At 44.4% G+C, this 14917-nt stretch overlaps 1 protein-coding gene across 2 annotated transcripts in view; it reads left to right on the forward strand.

Moving 5' to 3' along the window:
- The first annotated feature begins 215 nt into the window (after positions 1-215).
- Positions 216-14917, forward strand: part of GGT1 (gamma-glutamyltransferase 1) — a 69341-nt gene continuing 54639 nt past the window's right edge. The window contains exon 1 of one of the 2 annotated variants that reach the window (XM_054006125.1): positions 216-302. The gene's annotated coding sequence lies outside the window, so the exon portion shown is untranslated. The remainder of the gene's footprint in view (positions 303-14917) is intronic. The other variant, XM_054006127.1, reaches the window with a different exon arrangement.

Consider the following 14917-nt stretch of genomic DNA (forward strand, 5'->3'; position numbering starts at 1 on the left):
CTTTGGTATGTACCTTTACGCACTAATTAGCTCATTCAAAAAAATATATATATATATCACAGGTCACCTTTAAATTTCCTACAACTCATGGCACATGCCATCTAGTGTCCAGGCAAGGAATTGCACGTTATTTAAGCCTGTCTATTTCACCCTCAGGAGAACAGACAGAAGGAAGTTGCTCTCAAGAAGTCTCCTTTCTCTTCAGGGAAGCACATCAGACAAACTGCCAGGGAGGTGATGTGTTGAAAACACCCTGTGAAATGCCACACAGACTCTGTGGGAAAAATCAGACCTAGTTCCAGGTAGGCTTGTGTGTGTCCAGGTGTGTTTGTAGGGGTGGGTGGAAAGGGGAAGGAGGTGGGTATGTTGTGAGGTTTCAGGTAGCATGCCCACACCACACATAGCTGGAGTGGCCGGGATACTAGGCTGCTGCCAGATTTTGTAAGTAGGAAGGGGAAGATCTGTTGCTGTCACTGATCTTGCCCTTGCTTTTCAGATGTTAAATTACCTTAGCATGGTCTGAGCATGCCAGCTGCAGATGCCCATCATAATAAATGAAATGACCTACCTCAGTTTGGTCTTGAATTGTTCTGGCTGGTTAGCTGTCATTTCTATTGCAATCGGAGCTATAAGCAGCCGCCTTAGACTGGAAAACACTTTTGTTTTTTTCAACACGAGTACAGGTTGCCCAGCACAGTCTCTGTTACGCCATTTCCTATACAGGCAGCACAGAGTTATAGTATTATTTTTCAGCACTGAACTCCGGCGGTTGTTGATTGATTTGCCAGTTCTGATTCTTAACTCTCTCCTAGGTCCCCTTTATCCTTTCCAAAGAAATACCTTTTCCCCTTCCCAGACACAATTTCATTTATAAGAGGGAATGAATTAGGAGCTATCAGGATCCGGATGACACATACAGTGCCTCCTGCGTCAGCATCTTACTGCATGTCTTCACACATTGATAGAGAGAGATTTTTGTGCTGGGTGAAAAGAGCTCCTAAACCAAACCCATCGGTGTGCATTGGTAAGCTGTTTTCCACCAGGTATCACCATGCACGTCTCATCTGCCATCATATTGCCCCGTTTTCCAGTTTTTTCAAGCTCTTCACAAACTTCCCCGGGGTCTGATAACCTAAATTTGTGTGCTCAGCCCTTTTATTAACGCTCCCTCTTGCAGGTCATTAATAGACATATTGAGGAGTACAGCTCCCTCTGAGCCATAGGGGAACCCCTTCCTAAGCACTCCCCAGGCTGAGCTCAGGTCATTTATTCCTATACCCTTTAACGTCCTATCTTTTGACCAGTTTTTAGTCCAGGACAGGTCTGTATATCCTTGATAGCCCCTTCTGGGGCACTTTATTAAATTCCTTATCAGAGAATTCTATGGATCATACCCAGCAGTTCTACACATTTGATCCAGTATTGGTAATAAATGATAGCCACCAATTTACCCTGCTGGCTTGTCCCTGTCACACTGCACTGATCAGACCAGGGTTATAACTCTGTCTAATGATTGTCTCATTGAGTTTTCTCAGTACTTAGGTAGGGCTCACTGGTCTAGAATTCCTGGGAGCTCCCTTAAGCTTTTTAAAAAGTTACAACATTGATCAACTTCTGGTCCTCTAGGGTAGCGGCTGGTTTTATCATCACTCAGCAACTTCATTTGCTGGTACCTTCAGCGTTTTCACAGGCGTGCTGTTTGATCTGGGTGATTGATGGTCGTGTAAGAGGCTGATCCTGCAAACGGAGGCCCTGATTCCGGCAAGCATTCAGGACTTACTTAAGTCCTATTGAGTTGTGAAGGTGCCATTGACTTCAGTGGGACTTCAACACATGGTTAAAGTTAAGTGTGTGCTTAAGTGCTTTCCTGAATAGGGACGGATTAAAGCTTATGTGTGGTAAGTGCTTTTCTGAATCCGGGCCCCATGCTGCTGGGTGTGGAAGGTGGTGGACTACTCTTAGTAGCAAATGCTGTGCCCACTAGGGATTCATCCTAGGGTTGGGCCCTCGTTTCTCAGGTTGTTCCGTCAGCTCTTTATTGATCTCTCCGTCTCTGGTCAGGCCCCACCCCTCCTGCCTGGCAAGAGTAATCTGGGGTAGGTGTTTCTTTGTGCAAAGAAATAAATTAGCTCACCTGCAATCCCTGAGACCTCTTTGGCTGTTCCCTAAGCATCCACAAGGTGCAGTCACACAGCGCTGGTTCTCCAGCAAGTTTCTATCTCTGACATGCCTGCAGAATTCCTCTGTTATCTTGGTCTATTTGTTCACCGTGTCCCCTCTCAAGCCTCGCAACATCTGCTGCTGGTAGTTCTGTGCTACACAAGGTACAAGGCAGTGGGGGATCGCAGAAACAGCAGAGGTTTCCCCCACAGTATCCACCAGCACCTTGCTGTCTCTTAGATGGCACTTTTCATCCATAGATCTCAAAGGTCTTTAACAAAGGAATTCAGTATCACTATCCCTATTTTACACATAAGGAAACTGAGGCACAGGGCAGTGAAGTGACTTGGCCAAGATCTCCTAGCAGGCCAATGGGAGCGCCAATAATATCACCCACAACTCCTGAGTCCCAGTCCAGTGTTCCGTCCACTAGGTTACATTTTTTCCCCCTAATGTGCCCCAACCCTGATATGGAAGACCAGTGACTTCGCTAAGGTTGCCTGGCTGTAAATGACGCCTGAACTGGGTGTGGAGGGAGCACTTCTAGTGCTGAGAAGGTGCTTTCTGCGCATACCGTATCCTCCCTCTCATCACTGCTTTGGCTGTCTCCACTAGAAAAGTGGTTGAGTTGAGGTTGGGTTTAGGTAACGTGGTTGCTCCCACCTGTTCATGCTCTCTGTATGTGTGTATATATATCTCCTCAATATATGTTTCACTCTATATGCATCCGATGAAGTGGGTTGTAGCCCACGAAAGCTTATGCTCTAATAAATTTGTTAGTCTCTAAGGTGCCACAAGTACTCCTGTTCTTTTTGAGGATACAGACTAACACGTCTGCTACCCTGAAACCTGTGGTTGCTAATGTCAAAGTTAGACTCAGGACTCATAGTTTGTCAGACCACTCTGTTTTATTAGCACAGCGCTCTGCTAATACATTCAGATAATGTGAGCCCCCATGCAAGAGTCAAACAGTCTTATTTATACAGATAAAAGGGTGCAAACTAAACAAAGGGACAGAGAGAGCAAAATTGTAAAATTTGCATAGGACACAATATGCATATCCTGCTTCCTTATTAACTCTTATCGATCTAAGGCTAATGCTTCACCAATTGCCCTTAAGTGGGGCAATTCATTAAGCAGTTAATGACAGGTTTCAGAGTAACAGCCGTGTTAGTCTGTATCCGCAAAAAGAAGAACAGGAGTACTTGTGGCACCTTAGAGACTAACAAATTTATTAGAGCATAAGCTTTCGTGGACTACTACCTATTGGTTCCATTCTATATGCATCCGAAGAAGTGGGCTGTAGTCCACGAAAGCTTATGCTCTAATAAATTTGTTAGTCTCTAAGGTGCCACAAGTACTCCTGTTCTTCTTTAAGCAGTTAATGTCTGCTTTCCTGCCCCCTGGCTTGCAGCATTTCTCATTTCTACTTAAAGGTACATACAGCATTCTTTAATTCATTCTATTTCTTTAATATAATTCATTTCACTTTCACAATCCCTCCTTTTGGTCAAGCTTACGCAAAGACCAACAATTACTGGGTTCCACATATTAATCGTTCTTTATCTCTTCGTTCATCATATTAGCACTCTGTTTTGGGGCAGTCACTTGGGTGGCATACCTTACACAATTCTGGATACAACAGGAGATTAGCTGAAACCATACAAAAATCATTAGGATTTCAAACAGGATAGTCAGGGCTCCCTGAAACAACCAGTTTCCTATGCCAGAGAAATTGAACAGGTTACTTAGCCACTTCCATAAAGAACTCGGCTCTGCATGGGGAAGATATGCGATTTGTTCTAAGTGACTAGCGCGATCTATTACCTCATTGGTGTCATCAGGTATGAACACACAACATTCTTTTCCAATGAGAGCACAGGTCCCTCCTTTGGCCGCCAGCACAAAGTCCAATGCCTGACGGTTTTGGAGGGCCATCTGTCAGATCGCCCGTTTCTTTGGCCAGGGTCTTTAAACTCTCTCCGGTTTCATTTGCCATTATTTCAACTACTGCTTGTAACCTCGGGAGCCTTTTTGCATGGTGTTGAAAGATTGTATTGTTTTCACTAAGGTTACTGTAGGGGGAACATGAAATTTATTTTTTTCTGTTTGATCCTCAGGTCAAGAAAAAATTCATATCCCCATACCCAGCCTGCCACTTTTTAGTTTTATTCGAATAATCCCATACACCATTGGCCACAATATGCTGAAGGCAACGGCTTTTTCCCAGATCCAGCCCTGTTCATTACACACTCAACACCAATGACCTTTTCCCTCCACCACACTTATCCATTTCGATACATTTATTCCCACTGTTTCCCAAGTGTCATTATTGTTCCATGTTTTGTTAAACGGACAAGGTCCTCCAGTGGGGTCTGGGGAATTGAGTGGGATTGCCAGGACAGGAACACCAGCTTGAGAGTGGGCTGGGATGTGGCTACAGACCCAGCAATTAGAAATATTAAGGGTCTGAGCTATCCACACTTACTGCTGGATAAAAGAATTGTCATTGTGGACTCCCCAGACCTTAAGACACCAGCAGCCGAGGAACAGGCGCCACCAGAGGCTCATGTTGGAGGCAAGGCCCTTCTGGTTCTGACAACCTCAACTGAGGGAACCGCAGTCACGGTTTTACATCCACCAGGCAGCAGGCGCTAGGCTCATTACTGCTTCTTTTTGAGCCTTGCTTTAGGTCCTCGTCTGCTTCTGGCAACCCTTACGAGCGCGTAGATGGTAAGGTATTGCAGGGCGGCTGTTCCTCTACGTCTTCTTCCGGAGTCAAAATTGACTCTGCGTGGTCCTGAGGTGGTGATTGGTTTGCTGGGGATGGTGCCTTATTACACTGCGAAGCATGTATCCATGCTGTGATGCTAGACAGTTTAAAAGCCATCTGGATAGTAAGCAGTACCTGATAATTCTTTAATGTCCTTTAAGTCTCTTTACTTCTTTTTCCTTGACTCTGGCTATAACAATGGCCTTCACACCTTATCTTTTTCTGATGCATACATTCCTCATTCACACAAACAGATTGAGAATACAAACAGTAGTATTTTATATTGAGCAAAAAGGCATTGCAAATTAAAACCTTGCTAAGTTTTACAATCAATAACCAAGACAATTTACATTGAGACCCAGGCTTGAATGTTCCTCTAATCTACTTAACATAGACACAATAGAGAATCCTGTTTCTTACTTACTAAACCTTAAAACAAAGAAATGTATGTATAACTAGAGTGCCTACTTTGTAATACATATAGGAAACCATAGTAGAATTTATTCTAAAACAAAAGGGTGACCATAATCAGTCATAAGGATTGTTCTGGTCTGTCATTCCTTTCTGCTATTCAAAAAGGGTGGCTGACAGGATGAAATCAAATCATACATTAATTCTTATCCTGCTCCTATATATCCCCCTTTTGACACTAAGATTATTAATCGCCAGTGTCACGTCTTATTTAGTCCACGTAATAGAAAATACTGGGAGGTGATTTGGGCCTGTGGCTCTAGCTTTGCATACATTTGTTTTATCCAACAGCACATTTCAAACATTAAATTTGATTAAATTAAACACATACAATTTAAAACCAAAACCAATTAGGGTTAGTAACATTAGTATGCCAGTAGTTGTGGGAGACCATTCAGAAAATATGTTATACCAATGGTAAGCTGTTATGTCTTTCTGCAGTGGCAATTCTTAACATGTTCCCATTTGCGTGTATAATATGAATGGGTTGGTTTCCCACATTGCCCTTTTGTTTGTTTTAGGAACTATGTTACCTTTTTACCTTTTGTAAACACAGTACTTACATTACATTTACATTTGTCTATTGGAAGGTTGCTAACACTTCCATTCTTTTAAAACACTTTTCCCCAAGAATTAACACATACACATAGCCCATTATACAGTACTTTGGTCTCATTATTCATTTTATCCCACATACAGGATCCTAGTGAGATGTCTTTACTACAGGGCTTTGGAGCAACAGGCATGGATAATCATACCCACTTTTATTTGTTTTTTATTAGGTTGTCCTGTAGCTGATATTAGCTTTTTCTGAAAGACAAAAATAACATTTTTCTACCACTTTTGGGGTGGCATTTATTATTGCTTAAAATATTCCTTTTTCTTTTACAAATACCCTTGCTGATTGCAGGCAAAACAAGAGGAATTACCTCCATATTTTCCTGTGTTTTTGTTCTACAGGCAGGCCAGGTTTCAATGGCTTCTATCTTTTACGAGTTATGGGGAAATTATCCCACTGTTCAGTCATTAAATCCATGAGCTGGTGTACCTCAGTTTTCCCTTTACAGCAGACCAAGTTTACAATGTCTTTCCTGCTGTGTTAAGCTTTACGTTTGTTTACAGGTAACAGCTGAAAAGCAACATTACCATAAAGGATTTTTCCAAAAATCATACACACTATAACTTGTTACAGGGGTACTTATTAACATTACATTTATTTTAATTAAAGGTATCTTGTTATACCGTGCCTTTTATTTAGACAGTTTGTTTGCTGACCAGGTATGTTCTTTATCTGCAACTTCTTTGTGCAGGCAGTTCTCTCACTTCCTTTATCAGTTAGGTAATTTGCATCAACACAGGCTTGGCTTTTGGATTTAAAGCCATCAGCAGAACTCAGAGACTCTGTCTTAAAAGGAACACAATTAACTTTTACCAGAGTTTTGATTACTTTTAACTTTTGCTTCCAAAACACACAGATCTGAAAAAGAAAACACAATCTATTGTGGCTCCTTTGGAGCCCTAATAGGATTTTAATTAAGTAGCATGTTTTGTTTGCATTTCTTTTACCACCCCCCCCCCCAATATACACTGCACACGTCTGCACATTCCTTTTATACTTTAACTTTTAAAACATTCGCCATATTAATTTTTACATAAGTGTAACTGTTTCTTTTGTTCTTACAGAGTTTTATGTACCCTTATCAAAGTGACAGTCTGATTACACACAGCCATCCCAAGGCTCAGTGTTTCTAACATTGCTTCTTTTTGTTTTGTGCACCTCACCCCTGCTGTTGCTTCAGAGGGGCACTGTCTTTATTCTTTTACTACAGCTTTCATCTGCTATTTTGTTACAAAAACAAACAAACAAACAAAAAGAATCCAGAATTTCTCCCTATTCTTTTGATTTTGACTGTCCTGCTGCAGTCATGACTTGGTCTTTATTGGAAAACATTTAGATTTTGTAAAGAATCAAGTTACCCCTTAAGGGTTAACTACCAAATCCCAAAGCCAAGCAACACTGATTACCTGTGCTGGCAAAAAGGTCTGTCAGTTTTGCAACTTTGAATTAAAGAGTCAAATGGATTTTAAACAAAACAAAACCAATTTATCTTAAACCTACAAAGCAGGACTTTTACAAACCTCACATATTTCCACAGACAGACAGATACATACACGTTTTCTTTTCCTTAACATCCCTTTTACTCTGCTTTGTTTTTACATAGCTGTACATAGATTACATTCCCTTTATACATTTCGGGCAGTTAAGTTCCAATAGAAACCCCCCTATGTTCTTTTAGCAAATCTGACTAAATTGTTTATAGTCTCTTTACCTGGATTATTTACAGACATTCTTTTGGAAAAGGGCCCATTTTTCCTTTAGAATGGCTGCAAAGAAACCAAGAATTCTTTTAACAAGGTTAAAATACTCCTGTTCTTTTTGCGGATACAGACTAACACGGCTGCTACTCTGAAACCTGTCTTTAACAAGGTTCTTAACATTTTTACAAGGTTTAACTGCTTAATTCTCTCCAGCCTCTGTAGAGTTAACTTTTCACTCTCTTTCCTTAAATCACTTGTTTATCTCTCAAAATTACACCTTTATCAACTCAGATGTTACCTAAGTATTGTTCCATTGTTACTTGCACTTACATCTGACACTATGCCCTTAGGATTCCAACCTGTTTTTCTTTATCTGTTGCTTGCCTGCTTGTCTGGGCCCGATCCTGCTTTTTCCAATGAACCATTTTTGTGAGTGATATTGTGGTCATCTCACAATTTTGAAAGAAATGTTTAAGGAAAGGGACCAGGAAGGGTGGGGGGCTAGTTGAGGAGCTCACCCTCCTTAAAGACTCAGTTTCTGAGGCAGACAATGAAGGGGAACAAAACAAGGGGCTTTTTATCCTTTTTACAATGAGATGGGAGTATGAAGGGGGTTGGGATCGATCCAGGGTTGTTGTTGTTTGTTTGTTTTTTTCCAGAGAACGGGGTAAAGGGGAGCGCTCAGTCTGGTGGTGGGAGAGGAGGCTTTTAATAAAGCTTTTAACTTATTATTTGAATATATTTGAGAGAGGTGAGTTTTGATTTTGTCCACCTACGATTTGCCTCCTCCCACCACCGCAGAAACAATTAACCTCTCCTTTAGCCAATTTAGTTTTAGGTTAGCCGAGTTTGTCTTTTAAGACGTCCACTCAGTCTTTGTTCCAAGAGTTTAACAGTGGCCACTGAGTTTTGGGATCTCCCTGAGTTAGCCTAGACCATTTTTCCAGAAATTTACAGGAGTCCGGACCCTTCCTAAAACTGAGCCGGCGTTCCTTTAGGGGACTGTCCCGACTTAGATGTCTGGTTACCAATACAGGAGGACTTTACACACACCAATCACACAAGAAGGAAATTCAGATTCGTCAGAGCGATGCCCGGTGCAACACACAAAAGGAGCCCACAGGCTACTGCCACAATCGTCCTTGCTTTCACACCAGGGTGCAGATTTCACTCACTCAGACCGTGGGGACAGGAACCCCTTGGTCGTCCGAACCCGGACGGAGATGGCACCCAGACTCAAACACTCCACAGGAGGACAGATAGACACAGAGACAGGACAGTCCTCAGTCCGGACAAAACACAGAAATAATTACCTGACCAGATTCTTGATGTCAGATCCCGGGATCCCTACCAGAACAGAGTGGGAACCAACAGGTTAGATGGCATAGATCTCACTGTGGTCATGCGCCCTTCCGTTCAGGAGGAGGACCGCTTGGGCCAACTGCCCAGGTGCCGGCTGCCACGGTCATCCTACAAAAATGGTCAGGAATCACACGGCCCCAGTGAAGACGGTTGCCATCTCGGTGGAACCTCCAAATTGTCAAAGTTAGACTCAGGACTCATAGTTTGATTTTGTCAGACCACTCTGTTTTATTAGCACAGCGCTCTGCTAATACATTCAGATAATGTTAGCCCCCATGCAAGATTCAAACAGTCTTATTTATACAGATAAAAGGGTGCGAACTAAACAAAGGGACAGCAAAGAGAGAGCAAAATTGTAAAATTTGCATAGGGCACAATATGCATATCCTGCTTCCTTATTAACTCTTATCGATCTAAGGCTAATGCTTCACCAATTGCCCTTAAGTGGGGCAATTCATTAAGCAGTTAATGTCTGCTTTCCTGCCCCCTGGCTTGCAGCATTTCTCATTTCTACTTAAAGGTACATACAGCATTTTTTAGTTCATTCTATTTCTTTAATATAATTCATTTCACTTTCACACTAAGCCCAAATCAACTTGGCAGCTTTCCCAGTGTAGATGCCAGTGCGACACCCTGGCACCCCAATATGCACCACTGTCATGTAATTAGGATTGTTTTGCACAAAGTATGCCTTTTGAGGTGTCATTCTAAAAGTCTTGATCTGCTAGACAGTAATATCTCGTTGGATTGTATCTGCTATAATCCTATGCGAAGTTATGAAGTTTGGCTATGTATGTGGTACTGAAACATATTGTGAGGTTGAAAACACCCACAAGCAGCCTTTCAGGTACAACAGTAAAAAGGCCAAACAATGTTAATGGCTTATTGCGGAAATGCACACAAGCACAAGGATTACCCCAGGGACTGTGTACAATAGAAACCTCTCAGAGATAGCACTACACAATGGGAACTGTTTGACCCAGGTCACAGCAAAAGAGCTTTCCAGCAAGTGGGAAGAAGATATGAAACAGGGGAAATGACAACATGATGGGACCTCATTCTCCCTACAACAACACACCTGAAAACACCTGAGGAATAAAGACTGAACAGGGAGAAGTGATGGTCCCAGGCTAAAGAGATTGCTAGCCTGTGTTTGAAAACCTGGGAAACCCAACCTGCAAAGCCAAGGCAGCTTGTGCCTTAAGAATCTGCCAGCCTGTTTCTCACTCAGGGTGAGAATTTGCTAATTCATATCCTACCTATCCAGTGTGTTAAGATCAGTTTGCGGTTTTGTTTATTTACTAGGTAATCTGGTTTGATCTGTTTGCTATCCCTTATAATCACTTAAAATCTATTCTTTTGTAGTTAACAAATTGCTTTTGCTTTGTCTAAAACCAGCGTATGTGGAAATCGTAACTCAGGGCAGGAAGCTGTTGTATATTGAGGGAGGGGGCTGTACGGTTCTCTGTGCAGCGCAAAACGGTATAATTTTGGGTTTACACTTCAGAGAGGAGGTGCGTGTCTTAGGAACTAAAGAGTGCCCTAGTTTTGCCTTCCCATGCAGGGGCTGGTTAAAGAACCTGTCTGCATGTAACTGCAGCTGGGAGTGTCCCCACCTGTATGTGTGCTGGAGCCTGGCAGAGGGCTGGTCATAGCAGTACAGTGTAAAGGGAGCCCAGGCTGGTGGGTCAAGGGGGCTCAGTGGTACCCCAGTGCCAGGTGGCACCCTGGGGGGAACCCATCAGAGCCAGGAAGCACCTTGTAGCTTGACTCAGCTGGTTGAATTCCAGCCAGGGCTCCTGTCCAAAATGAACGCAGAGTCACTGCTGTCACATGTAATTATCAGCTGAGAAATTGCAACATGATTTTAATAAGCTGAGAGTAACTTAATTTGCCCTGACATAACAGGCTTTCTATCAAAACAAACTGAAATAAAGAGCAGGACATGCTTCAGGATATGCTAAGTACCACATGCTACATGTGCCTTAGACACCAGGTGCTTTGCAGTGTGATGCTGGCAGCCCAGATGCCCATGTCTCAACTGAACATTGACAAATACATAACAGGAACCAGCCTGGCCCACTTGGGTGGTAGTGTTGTTAAAACACATATTAGACTTATCAGAATGTCTTTTAGACTTCATGGAATGCTTGGAAGTTGCTGCATGCATGAATCTCACTTATAACATCTGTACCCTATTATAAGGTCATACCTGAGCGTTTGCATTGTAAGCCTCTGTAACAGTATAAATCACCAGACAGGAGAGAGACATTAACTAGGTGAAAAGCTGGTCTCCAACAGAAGGTGTTATGTTCTGCCCATCCAGGAAGGCCCATGGACACCAGACAGACTAGTGTGGAATGTTAAAGAGGACAAAAGACTTTATTTACTCTCCCCTCCTCCCATGAAGGTGAGTCATGCAAGTGAATTCTTTCCATAGCAGAGGTTTGCTGTCCAAGGCAGAAGGGGGGAGGTCCAGAAAAAGTCTGATAAAGAAGAAACTTTTTTTTAAAGCTGCCTGGACACTGGGGGCAAGGATTGCTAGGTATAAGCAAAAGATCCACAGTGTTTAGCCTGGGTTAGCCATAAAGGACATATAGAGCTTGCTTATTCTAGAAGCCTCTATTACTTTTTTGAAACTTAAGATGGGAACTCATTTTTGTGCATATATATATGTCTACCACCTTAAATCTTGTACATAACTCTTGTTTCCTTTTCCTATATAATAAATCTTTAGATAGTTTATTATAGGATTGACTACAAGCGTTGTCTTTGGTGTGAGATCTAAGGTGCAATTGACCTGCGATAACTAACTGTTCCTCTGGGACTAGGAGTAACCTAAATATTGCTGTGACCATTGGTGTAAGGGGCCGTCTATCACAAAGGCACGCTTACCTGGGTGGCAAGATAGATCGGAGTACCCAAGGAGACTGTCTGTGACTCCATGTTAAGGCTATTGTAGTCCCTGAGCAGTTTACAACTTGATAGCAGGTTGGTGAAATCTAAGTATAGAATTCACAGCCAGTTTGGGGTTTGTTCCCTGTTTCCTAACGGTCTGCCTGAGGTTGGTACCCACAATCTTGAGCCACTGCAGGACAGCTTGACACAAGTGTCTCCACACAGGCCTTCCCTGGGCAGTACTCATGTGGAGCTCTTTGGGAATCTCAGCAGGGAACAGAGTGAGTGCCCTTTAGATGCACTCGTATCAGAACTCCATCAAAGGGCTAGATCCTGGGACGAAAAGCCAACAGATTCCTGCAGGGGGGCTGTGGATTGGGGAGTGCTGCCTCTGACCTCACGGGAAGCCATGTGGAGGGGAGAGATGGTGGGGGTCCATGAGGATCCAGATCTGGGAGTACAGGGGGACAGGCCAGCAGTGGGAAGGGGAGACGAGCACTGTCTGACACATTAACTCCCACTATAAATCCACACACATGCCTGAGTGCTTCTCCGCTCCACACAGTGATGGGGACCCTTTGTGGAGGGATCTGGTGGCACTGGCTGGTTTGTGCAGGTCCAGGGCTGTTAGAGGGCTGCGGTGGGTAGAGAGCAGGTACAGAAGCACATGGCCTTTATGCACCTCAGCACTGCCCACTGGGGGATCCCTGAGACCTATGTAGGTCTTAGGGATGCACAAGTTTGGAAGACTAAGCCCTCCAGACGTTTTTTTTTGCTTGTTTTTTTGTTGTTTTTTTTTTTGCAGAGGGACAAGCCAGGCCAGGTGACCCCTCCACAGCTGCCCAAAGGGATCTAGTACATCTCAATGCACACATTTGCATACTGTTTCTATCAGCCTGTGCATAGCTGTGATGGTCCCAGACTGACAGTGTGGGGCTGGTTGTATTGTGGCAGCTGGCTTGGAAGTGCAGGTGTCCCTGGCACACTGGCTGCCAGCTACTCACAGCCCTGGCAGTCCGTAAAAACAAGCAGCAGTAAAATCCTCCCCCGAGATCCCGTTACAGCCTGGTAAAGAGAACGGCACCCTCCCCCACTGGCAATGGGAACAACAGCAGCAGGCATGGATCAAGGCAGGTGAAAAACAGCAAAAGTTCCTCTTTGGCACTCACCCCAGAGCTAGGGGCAGGCAGGCTGTTGAATTCAGTGACTCTGCAGCAAGCCTCCCCCATGCACGGAGCTCATTGGCATAGCTGTGACTGGTGCAGGTGTACTGGGCCTGCTGACATCAGCTTGCTTAAAGGTGTAGCAACTTCTTTTGTGCTCAGCTGGAGGTGCTGACGAAACAAACCGCAGAGCCCAGAAGGGAATGGAGTCGTGCATGGGATTGACAGTGATCGGCCTTTATTCAATCCAGCGCTGGCTAAGAGCATACACTCTCATGGCTCCTCCATTGGTGAGCAACACACTCACCTCAAACTCACTGCACCCCAGTCATCGTGGGACCCCGCACCTTTACCGCACAGCTGTCAGTCCATCTGCCCACCTGTGGTGCTGTATGCACATGCTAAATAATAACAAAGGCAGACCGATCAACTCAGGTTGCAAGCCCTTTGGGACAGAGACTGCCTCTACTCGCTGTGTAAAGTTCCCTGGTCCCTGGGCTGCTCTGTACCACTGTTAAATAAATCATAATGCAGGAGATGGGAGGTTTGACAGGCAGCTCCACTGCCAGGGCCGGCTCCAGGGTTTTGGCCGCCCCAAGCAGCCAAACAAAAACAAAAAAAAAGCTGCAATCGCGATCGGCGGCAATGCGGCGGGAGGTCCTTTGCTCCGAGCAGGAGTGAGGGACCGTCCACGGAATTGCCGCCGAACAGCTGGACGTGCCGCCCCTCTCCAAAGTGGCCGCCCCAAGCACCTGCTTGATAAACTGGTGCCTGGAGCCGGCCCTGTCCGCTGCAGATTCTCTTTTCTCCTGGTCTGCATGTGGTTAGTGTGCAAGCACTCAGCACTGCTGTAGTTTGAAAGGCACTGGGCTGCCCCCTTGGGCAGGGGACCCCTGCCCATATTCCCACGGATGCATTAGCACTTGTCCATGCTGCATGCTCTGGTAATGTTCTACCCAAAGGAGCTGGCCTGCGGCACACACCCAGCCTGACTGGTCCGTCCAATCAGAACGACGTTTAAACATTTTGGCCCATGATCCCCACATTCTAAGGTCCGGGGGAGGGGGGATCTCCTGCTGCTTTAGAACAGGACGGTGGCAATGGGAAGCGGAGCAGTTTTAACCCTTTCCCATCTGTATCTATAAACTTCATGGTCACTGTCCCAGTTTCACACCAAATCAGCCAATCCTGTCAGCATGGGTTTAAGGCCCACTGAAGTCATGGGGAATTAAGCATGTGCTACAAGTTAAATATGTGCTTACGTGCTTTGGCCTTGGTGACGAGTCTGCCCATCCCCTGGTGCAGCCCGTCTCTTGTACTGTTTGAGGACGTTGGTGGCAAACTCAATCTGGGTTCGCTAAGTGCTCATCCTGCTGCTTATTCCCTTTGTAAGGTCGTCGTCCTTTGATTCTGACCTCACAATACTTTCCATAGACACTAATTGTGATAGATCAACCTAGAATAAACTAACTGAGCTATAACTACTATCCCCTGGGCAGTGTTAGTAGCAGGAGTGAATGAACTTTTCAGAAATAAAGATCCTATTTAATGCCAATAGCTCCCATCAGAAAGAATAAGGGGCAGGAAGTAGAGGCTAAAGGAGTCCAGCTCACAGCATCTGGGTCCGTTCAGGTCTTGACTGTGCTGCTGGGACTGACCATAATGGGGTTCATTGGTTCTTGGACAGAAAAGAAAGTGGATTTGTGCAGTTACCGAGAGTGGACTTTGGTTACGCCTGGAAATAGCCTCATTACTCTGGATTCAGCGCCCG

Source organism: Malaclemys terrapin, chromosome 16 (assembly GCF_027887155.1).
Source record: "Malaclemys terrapin pileata isolate rMalTer1 chromosome 16, rMalTer1.hap1, whole genome shotgun sequence".
NCBI lineage: Eukaryota > Metazoa > Chordata > Testudines > Emydidae > Malaclemys > Malaclemys terrapin.